This window comes from Petaurus breviceps, unplaced genomic scaffold (genome assembly GCF_028583685.1).
Source record: "Petaurus breviceps papuanus isolate PSGF00001 unplaced genomic scaffold, PetGlider_PUasm1.0 178, whole genome shotgun sequence".
NCBI classification, from domain to species: Eukaryota; Metazoa; Chordata; class Mammalia; order Diprotodontia; family Petauridae; genus Petaurus; species Petaurus breviceps.
Window position 1 is genome coordinate 21670536 of NW_027185777.1, and position 12030 is coordinate 21682565.

At 39.0% G+C, this 12030-nt stretch overlaps 1 protein-coding gene across 9 annotated transcripts in view; it reads left to right on the forward strand.

The window, feature by feature from the left end:
- Positions 1–12030, forward strand: part of JCAD (junctional cadherin 5 associated) — an 83740-nt gene that overhangs the window by 23211 nt on the left and 48499 nt on the right. For 2 of the 9 annotated variants that reach the window (XM_069086388.1, XM_069086391.1), the window contains exon 3: positions 8256–8372. The exons of the other annotated variants lie outside the window; for them this stretch is intronic. The gene's annotated coding sequence lies outside the window, so the exon portion shown is untranslated. The remainder of the gene's footprint in view (positions 1–8255; positions 8373–12030) is intronic. 9 annotated transcript variants of the gene reach the window in all.

A 12030-nucleotide genomic window follows, 5' to 3' on the forward strand; every position in this document is an offset into this window, starting at 1 on the left:
CCCCATACTTATCCTTATCCCTTTCCTGACCCCTACTGTGGGAAGGGCACTAAGTCAAATACTACAGGAGATGCAAAGTTCAGATAAGACATAGGCTTAGGGCGTTTATAGCCTAGTGGGGGATGATACGAAAATAATTTGAATATAGATCAATGCATAAGTGCTCAAGGGAAGTACCAACAAAGGGCTATATGAGGTCCAAAAGTGAAGTGGAGAGGGGAGAGGAGGAGGATACAACTTGGGTGGGAGAAGATTGGCTGTCCTTCTGGAAGCCCTCATGAATGAATTGGGCTTTAATGGATGAGTCACCAGCCTCACTCCTCAGGAACTAACTGGGTTCAGTAGCAAGGTATAGATCAAGATGATTGTTAAAAGCCTGGGATGCAGTAGGAGACCTTGACCTTTTTAAGTTTAAGGTCTTCCCCAGATCTCAGTTTGTCTGAGGCAACACCCATTTAGTGATTAAGGCTAAGTAAGAAATGAGGCAAAGAATGGCCTCTTTTACCTATTCAAAAAAACCAAAATCTATCTGGGAGGGGAAGACCTTCAGGTTTTCTGGCCCAAACAGAAACAATTGCTATTTACACTCACTCTAAACCATCAGAGACTAAACAATGACCAAATGAGGCTTGGGATGGGACCTATTGTTGGCCAATCAATGAAAGCCAGAATACTTTGGGTTAAATTTACTCTGGATCAAGCAGCAAGATATAGTTCAGGACTATGAGGGATGGCTTCTTTCCTTTGAGCTGACTTCAATTGAACTCTCCTTTGTAACACAGGAAAATAATTGAGGAAAAAATACTTGATAACAATGATTACATCTAAATATGTATAGCTTTCCACTCTCCTGAGAGGTGGAAGACATTGTTTTATTATCTTTTCTCTGGGACCATTCTTGATGGTTAGTTTCACAGGGTTCAGCTTTCATTTGGTATAATTTCATTGAGTTTGTGGTTTTTGCTCTTCTGGTTCTGCTTATTTTTCCCTGAATCCATTCATACAATTTTTTTCATTTTTCTCCAAATTCCTCATGGTCACAATTTCTTACTTTATGTAATTAAAAGTAAGAACAATAAGATTCCATCACATTCACCTATCTCAGTTTTTCCTACCTATTCCCTGATCTTTGTCACCCACTTTGTTTCTAAGGTTTGGGGGCTTTTGTTTTTTTCCTCCAAAAATGTTCTACCATGACTATTTTGATATATATTGGACCTTTTTTTCTATCTTTGACCTCATCGGTCCTGATGCCAGTTAGTAGATTTGCTGGATCAAAGAGGATGGAAAGCTTGGTCACATTTCTTCTGTAATTCTGAAATGATCCCCAGACAGTCTAGACTATATATATATATAAAATTCATAGCTGCACCAACAGTTGGATTAGTGTGCCTGTGTATCTATCATTCTTACGGCATTGGTTTCCCAGTTTTCTGATCTTTGCCAATTTGTAGACTGTGAAATAAAACTTCAGATTTGTTTGAATTTGCATTTTTCTTACTATTAGGGATTTGGAGCAACTTTTCTTTCAGTTATTTATAGTTTGAAGTTTTTTGTTAGGACACCTCATGTCCTTTGACCTATTACAAAAATGTCTCTTGTTCTAATACATTTGTGTGTGTGTGTGTGTGTGTGTGTGTGTGTGTGTGTCCCTAAATATCTTGGATGTAGACTTTTATTGGTGATAATTGGTTGCAAATATTTTTCCCTATTTGTCAATTTTCTATGTTTGTTGATTTTATTCCTAAAAAGGCTTTTTATTTTATTTTTTGGTCAAGGTTTGTGGTTTCTTCAGTGTGGGAAGCTGCCTGTTGTGGAAACCTTCTCTATTACTGCAGATCAATCAATCGATTGCTAAACATTTTTTGCAACATCTACTCTGTGCTAGGCACTGTGCAAGTACTAGGGGAAGTTCCTCGGATAAACAAACTGGTCTGGAACACCAGGTCTCAGAGTATTTGCTGGGGCACTGACAGTTTAAGTGCCCTGCCTGGGTTACATTCCTGGCTCCAAGGTCCACCTTCTCTGCATGATTATGCTGCCTCTCTTTCTAACTTCATGTCATCAGAATTATCTGTTATCTTTTCAGATGACCTCTAACCTTTGGTTAATAATTCTCCCCCTATCCAGAGTTGTGAAAGCTATCTCCTTCCATTCTTCTCATCACTTTCATTCACAGATAGCCAGTTGACTTTGGGTCTGTGAGGCATGTTTCTTAGAAAACCCACAGAATAGACCCAAGTCTGCCTAATTTTATCTTTAGACACAATGCTGGTTTGTTTAATGTACGATTGTTTTCTTGTTTGTTGCCTCATAGTTTAGGAAATCAGAAAACTTCTTGTTATTGTTAGGAAAATGTTGGAGAGGCAGTCTGCCAGAGAAGCTAGTGGGCTTAAGTTGGAATCAGGAAGACCTAGGTACAAATCCTACCTCAGGCATTTGCAAGCTTTGAGATTGGGCCTGCAGCCCCAAATCACTGTCCAAGACTCTAGTCACTGATGAGTTGTCAATCAATATGTTTGGATAGTATTTCCAAATTGGGAAGTTGCCCACACTGTTGAAATCACAATCAAAGAGGAGAAGAAAATGGAGAAAATATAATATAGTGCATTTAGTTAGACCTTGACACAAGATCTGCTAATGGGTTTATGCTCATAGAGTAAACCCTTTCTCTTTAGTGTGCATGTATGTACGGATTTCTCAGGAAGAAAAATAGCACACTGACCTTGAATCAGAATGCTGTATGGGTAGCCAGAGAATTTGTAAGGTTATACTGTTGGGAAACTGGAATGCTTAACTTTGACAGTTCTTGCTATAAACTGGGTAGCAGTAATCTGCAGGAAGCAAAACCTATTATGGAACAGGACAAGGGATGTCACAAGTCAAACAAAAAAGAAGGGCTGGGAAAACATCTGCATTTGCCAGATTGTTGGCTTTTTTCCCCTCCTCGAATTAGAAACCATACACATGTATGTATATTTTTTTCATCCTATGGAAATGGCAGTTTTATAGAGAAATGACAAAGGAATTAATGATGAATCCCTCTTTCTCATTCACCTACTTCAATTTTACTCTGATTTAAGCCTTTTTTTTTTTTTTTTTACATCCACCATTGCATCAAAGCACAGCATATATTTTAAACCGTGTAAGTAGTCTCAAAGACAGCCTGGTTTAATAGAGTACTGGACTGAAGTGCAGAAGATGAGTGTTCAAATCCTGCTTCTGACACTTAATAGATTTGTGACCCTGAACAAGTCACTTAATTTCTCGATGCCAACTCCATAGGACTTAACTACTCAGTCATAAACACTTGCGATATATATTGGCCTAAAGTACAACTTGGTAACAGGTAATAGTAACAGCTGCTGGGGGGGGGCAGGAATACAGAATGCTGTGTTTTTCTCTTTTTTCTTCAACCTACAAATATTACATAGTTAAGTACAGATTTAATCTTTTTATGAAAATAGAAATAGTACATGTGTGTCTATACTTTTCTCTCTTGCAAAAACAGTTAAGCAAATTTGGTTTTAATAATAATAATGATAAAAAAAATCTGGTTTTACTCAACTGAATCTAAGTTGGGCAAGACCAAAATAGCAGAGAGCAGCAATGAAGTTGCAAGAGGAAATTTATGTACTGTGTTACTTGGTCTTAATCTGATATTTTGCTGTGTGACACCAGCTAAGCCACAAGGGAAATGTTTGCATGGGAGAAAAGAATGAAGTAGATGGGGCATCCGTGGTGAAATAATATGCTCACAATATTTTATAAGCAGAAAGAAAGACCAGCCAGAGTTTTGCTTTTTGTTAGTGAGCTTTTGTGGGGGAGGGAGGTAGTATTGTGGTCTCATTAGACTGAGGAATATTTGGCTCCAGGGAGAAGGGGGAAAGTGAAGAAGAAGAGAAGAAAAGGGAGGAGAAGGAGGAAGAGAGGGATGAGGAGGAGGGGGACAAGAAAGAAAAGGGAGGGAAAGGAAGAGGAAGATGAGGAGGAGAATTAGGGGGAGTAAGAGAAGAACAATAACAGCTACAATTAAATCCAGAAGAAGAAAAAAGAATTAGAGGCATTCATTTAAAAGAGGAAAGGGATTGCTTTCTACCTTTCTCAAACCGAAAGAGGTAGAGTTAGTGACAGCTTCCAGGTTTAGATTACAATGTAAAGGAAGGTCAGGAGAAATTTCTCTTTATGTTTTGTCGGTGAACTTGAACTAATCAGCTAGGCTTCTTAATCAGATGACTCTCTTAGCCTGAAGGTCTACTGGGGAGATAATTGCAATTGTAGTCAAATGTGGCTGGCCAATGCATAACAGAGGACACCACCCCCATTTAATATCGCCTTGACCATTTTTGGAAAAGAAAGTGGTTTCTGGATAGACTTCATGACATTTGATAGACCATCTCAAAGTATGTGTGTCCTTTTGAAACTGTACATTTAAAGTCAGCTCAATGTGGTATGATAGAAGGCATGCTAAATTTGGATTTAGAGGACTTGGGAATGGATCTTGCCATTTATTGGTCTGAACATTGGCAAATCAATTAACCTCTCTGAGTCTTGGTTTCTTCATCTGTAAAATTAGAATATTCAATGATGTGATCACTAAGGTTCTTTATAGCTCTAGATTCTGTGATTTTCCACTCCCAGCAGACAATAGTCTTTCTGGGTTTTCTTAATCCAGTAATAACATTTATTCCTGCTCCCTTTGGGTAAAGCACCACATTGGTTGCTTTGTGGACTGAGAGATGCCAAAAATACAGTCCTTCCCCTTTTAGGGGCTTCAGTCTCTCCTCTATTTTACTTCTGGGGATCAGGAAAGTGGTTTAAATCAATAGGTAATCATTTTCGAGGAAAGCAAATGTAGAGAGGTAGGATTGTGATACAGAATTGCTATTCAAAAACAGAACCTTGAGTTAAGGAGTTTCTCAAAGCTAATTGTATAACTTGTGTAATGCAAGTGGCATAATTGGGTAATACTAAAGCTTTAAAACACCCACTCACATCTTTGTCAGACTCTTAGATTCTAGGTTGAAAGAAAAAAAGGATAGTAAAGATCATTGAATCTCCCCAATGTAGGAATTCCTTCTAGAATAATGCTAATGCCTTCAGTCTTTCCAGCACCATGGCATGGCTCAATACCTCCAGAGGCTAGTCATTCCAGTGTTGGACAGCTTTACCCAGTAAGAAAAGTCAACCAACACATTTTCCTCTACAACTTCCAGCTTTTGGTCCAGTTCTGTTCTCCTAAGTAAAGCAGGACAAATCTAATGCCCTTTCTATTTTATAGCACCTTAAATTTTTGATGACTACTCTAGTGCGTCTTCTTGGACGTCTCTGTGAGGTTCAACATAACCTGTGCCTTTAATTGCTCCATATGAAATGTTACCAGTCCCTTTACTATTCTTGACCACCATCTTCTGGATGGTCTGCTAGGATATTTAGGTCAGGAGAATAGTAGGAAAAAAATAAAGTAACCAAAACAACAATAACAAAAAAGAACCTTATGGAAACTGATTAGAATTGAATATCCTCTACCACTCACATCCGAAAGCAGGTGCTGTGATGTTTTCATTTGCTGTTTTTGTGAGTTGGATGAGTCGTGATCTTTACCATTGGAAGGAATCGTCATGTTGATGAAAGCACAGATTCATTTGAGTGTTTACATACGTCTTAAAAAGGAGTTTAGTGAATGTAGTATGCTTTTGTAAATAAAGCTGTGAATTTCTGGGTCATAGGAAGTCAACCAGAGTTAGTTTCTCAAAAGGTTAAAAAAAATGTGCAAAATAATACAGAAATAATAGAGAATTTTATTCATTTGGTTGACTATATCATTAAGAATCACTATAAAATGTTTCACTTAGGAGAGTAATTCCATTAATACAAACTGGGAAAGGACTAGCTAACTTACTACTACATGTGTGTGTGTACTTTAAGGTTTGCTAAGCAGTGTACAAACATCTCATTTGATTCTTACAATGATTCTAGGAGGTAGGTACTATTATCCACAGAGGAGGAAATGGAGGCAGGCAGATGTTAAGTGACTTGTCCAGGGACACACAGCTCAGCTAGCAGGTGTCTGAGGCCAGATTTTAACTCCAATCTTCCTGACTCCAGATCTGGTGTGCTCTAATTACTGCACCACCTAATTGGGTGATTGGGTGTTTGAATGATAGTGACCTATGCTACTGAATATGAAAAAAAATTCTTTGAAAAGAGGACTTAGCCATTCTAGAAACAATCTTGGCCTTAGGCTCAGAAAATAACTAACATGTTGATGCTTTTTGATTCTGAGAACCTACTACTAGACATATGCACCAGAAGGTTAAAAATAGAAAAGCTCCATATTCACTGGAATATCTATAGCAGTTCTTTTTGTAGCAGCAAAGCCTGGGGAAAAAGGTAGATGCTCATTGATTAGGAAATGGCCAAATAAATTGTGGGACATGAATTTAATGAAATATTTCTGTGCTATGAGAAATAATTAGTATGACCAATACAGAGAAGTATGGGAAGATTATGCAAACTTATGCAAAATGAAGTAACAGAACTAGGAAAACAATCATAAGTGATGGTGGGAAGGACATCAACCAAAAACCTGGATCGGGATCTGTGTAATTATAATGATCAGGGTTGACCTTGAAGGAAGGAGGAAAATATGCATTTTCTTCTAGACTTTGCAGAGAGTGGAGGGATAGGAAGGGGGTGGGGGTATTACTGTTAAAATGCTGCATATGCTGGCAGCCTTGGTTAATATGTTGGTTATTTTTTTGGAATTGCTTCCCCACTCTTTTTCCCTTTTCTTTTTTTTTCCTCTCTGTTATAAGGAATGGCTTTCTAGGTACAGGAGAGGGAAGGGATATATTGAGAGGAAAGCAAAAGATATAAGAATTTTTTTTTAAAGAGGAGTTAAGACTGAGTTGAAAAGCTAGGAAGGTATAAGAGGGAGAGAGAAAGAAGAGAGAGGAGAGAAAAGAGCCCTTTCTGGATCAGATGTGGTACCTGGGAAGATTTAACATGGTTTCCATGTGACTTCTCTTGCTTGATCCCCTGCCCTCTGGACAGCTCCTTCTTATTGTGTGATATGCAATGCTATTGTACCCACCCTTTGTGGGTCAGATGAAAATAAAGTCAGGTATTTCAGACAATCCAAACACTTTGGACCCCATGCTTCTAAGGTCATATTGTGGCTTTTTTCTTAACAAAGTCTGAAACTCTCCCCTCCCCTCACCCCCAGTTATGATTATATCCATGTCAAGTTGTCATGTGACCCAGCAGCTCGCTGGACCTAAGACCATAATTGCCAGTGTAGCTCATCTGTGGTAGATAAGCCTTACTCTAAACCAGAGGTGAGGAACCTGCAGCCTCACGGCCACATGTGGCCTGATTTGTTCTGTGAGGTTTGGAGTCAGTCAAAGGGCCACACTTGAGGACCTAGAGGGCCACATGTGGCCTCACGGCAGGTTTTCCCACCCCTGCTCCCATCCTACTAGATAGAAGTTTGCTAACATCAGAGTTTTGATATCATTGCTTCTACCTTTGTTTTATTTCATTCTCATTTTAGTCAAATCAATAAACATTTATTAAGCACCTACTGTATTCCAGGCACTCTAAGCATAGGGATAAAAGAAAGGAAAAGGCAGTATCTGCCCTGTAGGAGCTCCCAATCTAACAGGGAAAGATAACACATTAAAAAAAAAAAAGCAGAAAGGAGAAGCAAAGGGTACCTGGTGAGAGGACTTGATGAAGATCTGAAGCCAAGAGAAAAATGATGAAAGGACTACCCTGGAACCCTGAGAGGAGCCCTCCACTCTCCACCCTCTTCCATGGAGTTAGGGAGGTGCCCTTGGGGCAGGGAGTACTGGGGAGGAGTGATTTTCAGATCTTGCAAACATGATTTCTGGAGACTATGATGAAGTCTAGTAAAGCAGCCAGATAGGAAATGATGAAGGACCACCTTGAGCCCCCTCTTTCAATGGAGGATCTAGGAGGAACTCTCTGGTATTTATTTCTGGCATATGTTGAAAACTGGAATACTAAATCTGTGCACTACAGGGATCACTTCAAAGCTAGTCTGTACCTTAATTTTCCCAAGTGTGCCTCATGGCCCTGGAGAGGATCTAAAATACTTGATTGTGAAGGTTTTATTTTTTTTAATGCAAAATCTTTAAGTTTTTGTTTAGGCAAAAATGTCTGAGTCTAGGGTCTCAAATCTTTTTTTTCCTGTTGAGGACCCACTTTGGAATTTTCCTGATCACTTTCAGGAAAGAGAAGGGTGAGGATTTGTGCTGGCTGATCTTCTTTCTCCTCATGCTCCTTGATAGTGATGGAGAGGGTGAATGGAGCTTACCAACCATCAATTTTGGGATCTCTCAAGAAAGGTCAGTGATAGGTCATGATCTGTAGACTTGGGGTTCTTTCTTGGCCTCATCTTTTGTATTTCTGCTGTAGCTTTTATGGTAGTTCCATCCTGGAATTGAATATACCCCAAATCCATTTTTTAAAAAATTTCCTAGGGGCAACTAGGTGGCACAGTGAATAGAGCACCAGCTCTGAAATCAGGAAGACCTGAGTTCAAATTTAATCTCAGACACATTACACTTAACTAGCTTGGTGACCTTGGGTAAGTCACTTCCCCAATTGCCTTGCCTTCCATCCTTCAAAACAAGCAACAACAACAACAAAATTCCTACTCTGCCTGATAAGGCAGCCTGGGTGATGAATGGAGATTTGTCCTTGGAGGCAGGAAGATGACCTGGGTTTAAGTCCTTCTGAATAATCCTGGACAAATTACTTAACCTCTTTATGTCTCCAATCAACTCTGAAACTGAAAAATATATTCTGGTTGCTCAGCTCTGATGATAGAGGAAGTTTCTTATTGGATGTGCCTTATCCTGGTAAAAAGTAATAAAAAAAATTGTCACAATACAGATGAAGAGTTGAACATGTGAAAATCCCCCATAGGGACATGCCTGGGTTATGTTTTAAGAGCGACTGTGTTGCTATGGTGATTCGAGTTTGCTCTTGGTGGTCACTAGCCCTTTCCCCTATCCAGGTTTCATGAGAATGACCTGGAGGAGATGCCAGCTAGTGGGGAATACAAGTCACCAGGGCAGGCCTCTGAACTGTGAGATTGAACATGGATGAGCCAATCCTGATGGCTAAGAAGGCACATATCTGATAGGTACTCTCTGATTTGTGACAACTCGTAGCAGTCTGATGAAAAGCCAGTGTGGAAAGTGGGCTAGATTTGGAGTCAGATAACCCAGGTGGAAATCACACTTGATGCTTGCTACCTATATGACAGTTAGCCTTTCTGGGATTCAGTTCATCATCTACAAAATGAGGGGTTTGGACTATAGATGGTCTCTTCCAGCTCTAAATTTCATATAAACTCTGGATCAGGAATTCATGGAACTTTTTGGAGATATCTCATGATGAAAGGAAAAGAGTATATCGGTGTGCTTACTGTCTCAGGGAAGGAAGGCAGGAATAGAAATTGAAACTCAAATTTTTTTAATGTTAAAATTGTTTTTATATGTAATTGGGGGGAAATAAAATATTATTTTTAAAAAAGCTACTAAAAAAAAGTATTGGCAACTTAGAGTCCAGAGACTTAGGTTGAAACATGTAAAATGGGGGTAATACTTGTTCTACCTATCTCCTGAGCTTATTATGAGCATCAAATGAGGATTAACAAAAGTGAGAGGTTTCTTTGTTTTGTTTTGGCTTGTGGGTTTTGTTTTTTATTAAACTTTAATTCATATAAATGTGAACCAGGATTATTTGGGGGGGGGGGAATTCAGTTGAAATTTGATGTAGCATCGTTGCTTTTTCACATTCTCCTGCTGCATCTCTCTAAATTCCTTATCCCATTTTTTCATTATGGTATGACTCCCAAATGTTGTCTTGTCTGAGCTTTTTTTGTTTCAAACTTCCTGTGTCTAGTTTACAGTGGAATTTTGCCATTTCTTCCTTCATCTCACCTCATCCTTCCCATTTCCTTGGTTCAGACACTGTTCATCTTCCTTTTGGACTAGCAGATTTCTTACTGCCCTGTTCTTCCTTCAATTTCTATGGAGATGCTGCTTTCTTGTGGTTTTCTTTAAAGAGAAAAAAAACATCATTTTTAAATTATTCATTGTGTGACCAACTTTTCCTTGTTTTTTAAAAATTATTTTTGCTTTTAGTTTGTACACAAGACCCTTCCCAGTTAACCTTCCTTTGTAACAACAACAACAAAAAACAATTTAGCAGCAGCCATAAACATATCCACTGGGTCATATTTTCTATCCAAATACCTCCACCTCTCTACTGAAAGGAAGTAGACACATTTTGTCATCAGTTATTTGGGGTCATGATTGGCAATTAAAGTTACTTAGAGTTCTGCTTTTTTAGTGTTTTTTGTTAAATTATTGTAGTAATTGTACATATTGCTGAACATCACTTTATACAAGTCTTTTCATCTATCTCTAAATTTCTCATGTTCCTGTCCTCTGAAACAGACTGGCAGTGGGACATACATTGGGTAAATCACCCTCCTGTGCTGGGCAACTCTTTAAGATTGTATGTTGAACTGCATTTCCTCATCTGGGAAGAGTTCTCCCACACTGATCATATCACAAATGCATTCCCTATCTACGATCTTGCATGATAATATTACTTAAAATTTAAACAAACATCCATTGAATTTACCATACCATAATTTGTTCAGCTTTTTCAAAATTAGTGGGCACTCACTTTATTTCTAGTTCTTTACTATCACAGAAAGTACTATTTTCTATGAAAATGTGACCTTCCTTATCTTTGATCACAGAGAGGGTCAAAGGGTATAAACGGCTTGTTGTCTCTTCTCACATAGTTCCAAATAGTTTGGACGTGTGCTTTTGGCAGGCGCATTTGGCCATGATGCCATTTTCTTTTTGTACAACTTAGCTGCTTGCTGACCTTTATCAAAACTCTTTAGCTTTCATTTCAGGATTCTTAAAGGAAATGTGTCCCAATGTCATCCCCAAAGGGCTTTGTGATTCCTCTTATTCAGGGATGTTTTTTCTTTCCTAGCTACTTGTCCCTGAAATGATTTCAGTGGCATTGAGATGTGTTTGGGTCTGTCCACCCAGGGGAATCTTCAATGGGATATTTGGACACTTAGGACCTAATAATGAAAGATCACTCCCTTCTCGTCTGCTGCCCCATACAGACAAGAAATTTATAGGAAACATTGGCCATAGAGCTGGATGAAAATACAGACTCTCTCTCAAAGCCTGGTGAGACACAGTTGGCTTCTGGTGATCTTGCTACTGTACTCTAGTACTTGAAAGCAGGGATCCTGTTAGTGTCAGCAGAACTGGGAGCTTGGAACTGAACAAAAACTGCTGTTAGCAGGAAGCACACATGTCTTCCTTTCACCTGCAAGCTGTCCAGAGGCATTTCCTGACTATTGTTTATGATGCCTACAGCAGAATCTATTTCCATCCCTTGGCAAAGTTGTCTAAAGGCCAGCTCAGTGCACCGCTCCCAAGGTCCAGATGTGACTCCTACGGAGGCAGGAGTGAATTGTGTTGTCTGTTAGCCTAGCCAAGCTGACATGAATCATCTGTACCCCGGAGGTAAAAGGGAGACTTAAAAAAAGAGATTTGGGGTTTAGTCAAGAAATTTTATTTTTAAAAAGTTTTATTTGTTTTTTTTTTTATCAGTCATTTCCTGATACACAAACTCCATACCCATTAAGCTGTCTTTCTCTTTAAAAAAGTTACTAAGTTTGACAGAATACACAACATTTTGGACCGAAAGTTCCTCATCTTTCCACTGAAATGGATATAATATTTCACCATTTTTACTTTAGGACCAAGATTGGCAATTGCAATTAATCTGAGTCTGACTGCCTTTAAATTAAATAAGCTTTGTGACAACCTCACCTATCTTCCCTTGTTGTAGGTTCTGAGAGCATCTTCCTTCCTTCCTTCCTTCCTTCCTTCCTTCCTTCCTTCCTTCCTTCCTTCCTTCCTTCCTTCCTTCCTTCCTTCCTTCCTTCCTTCC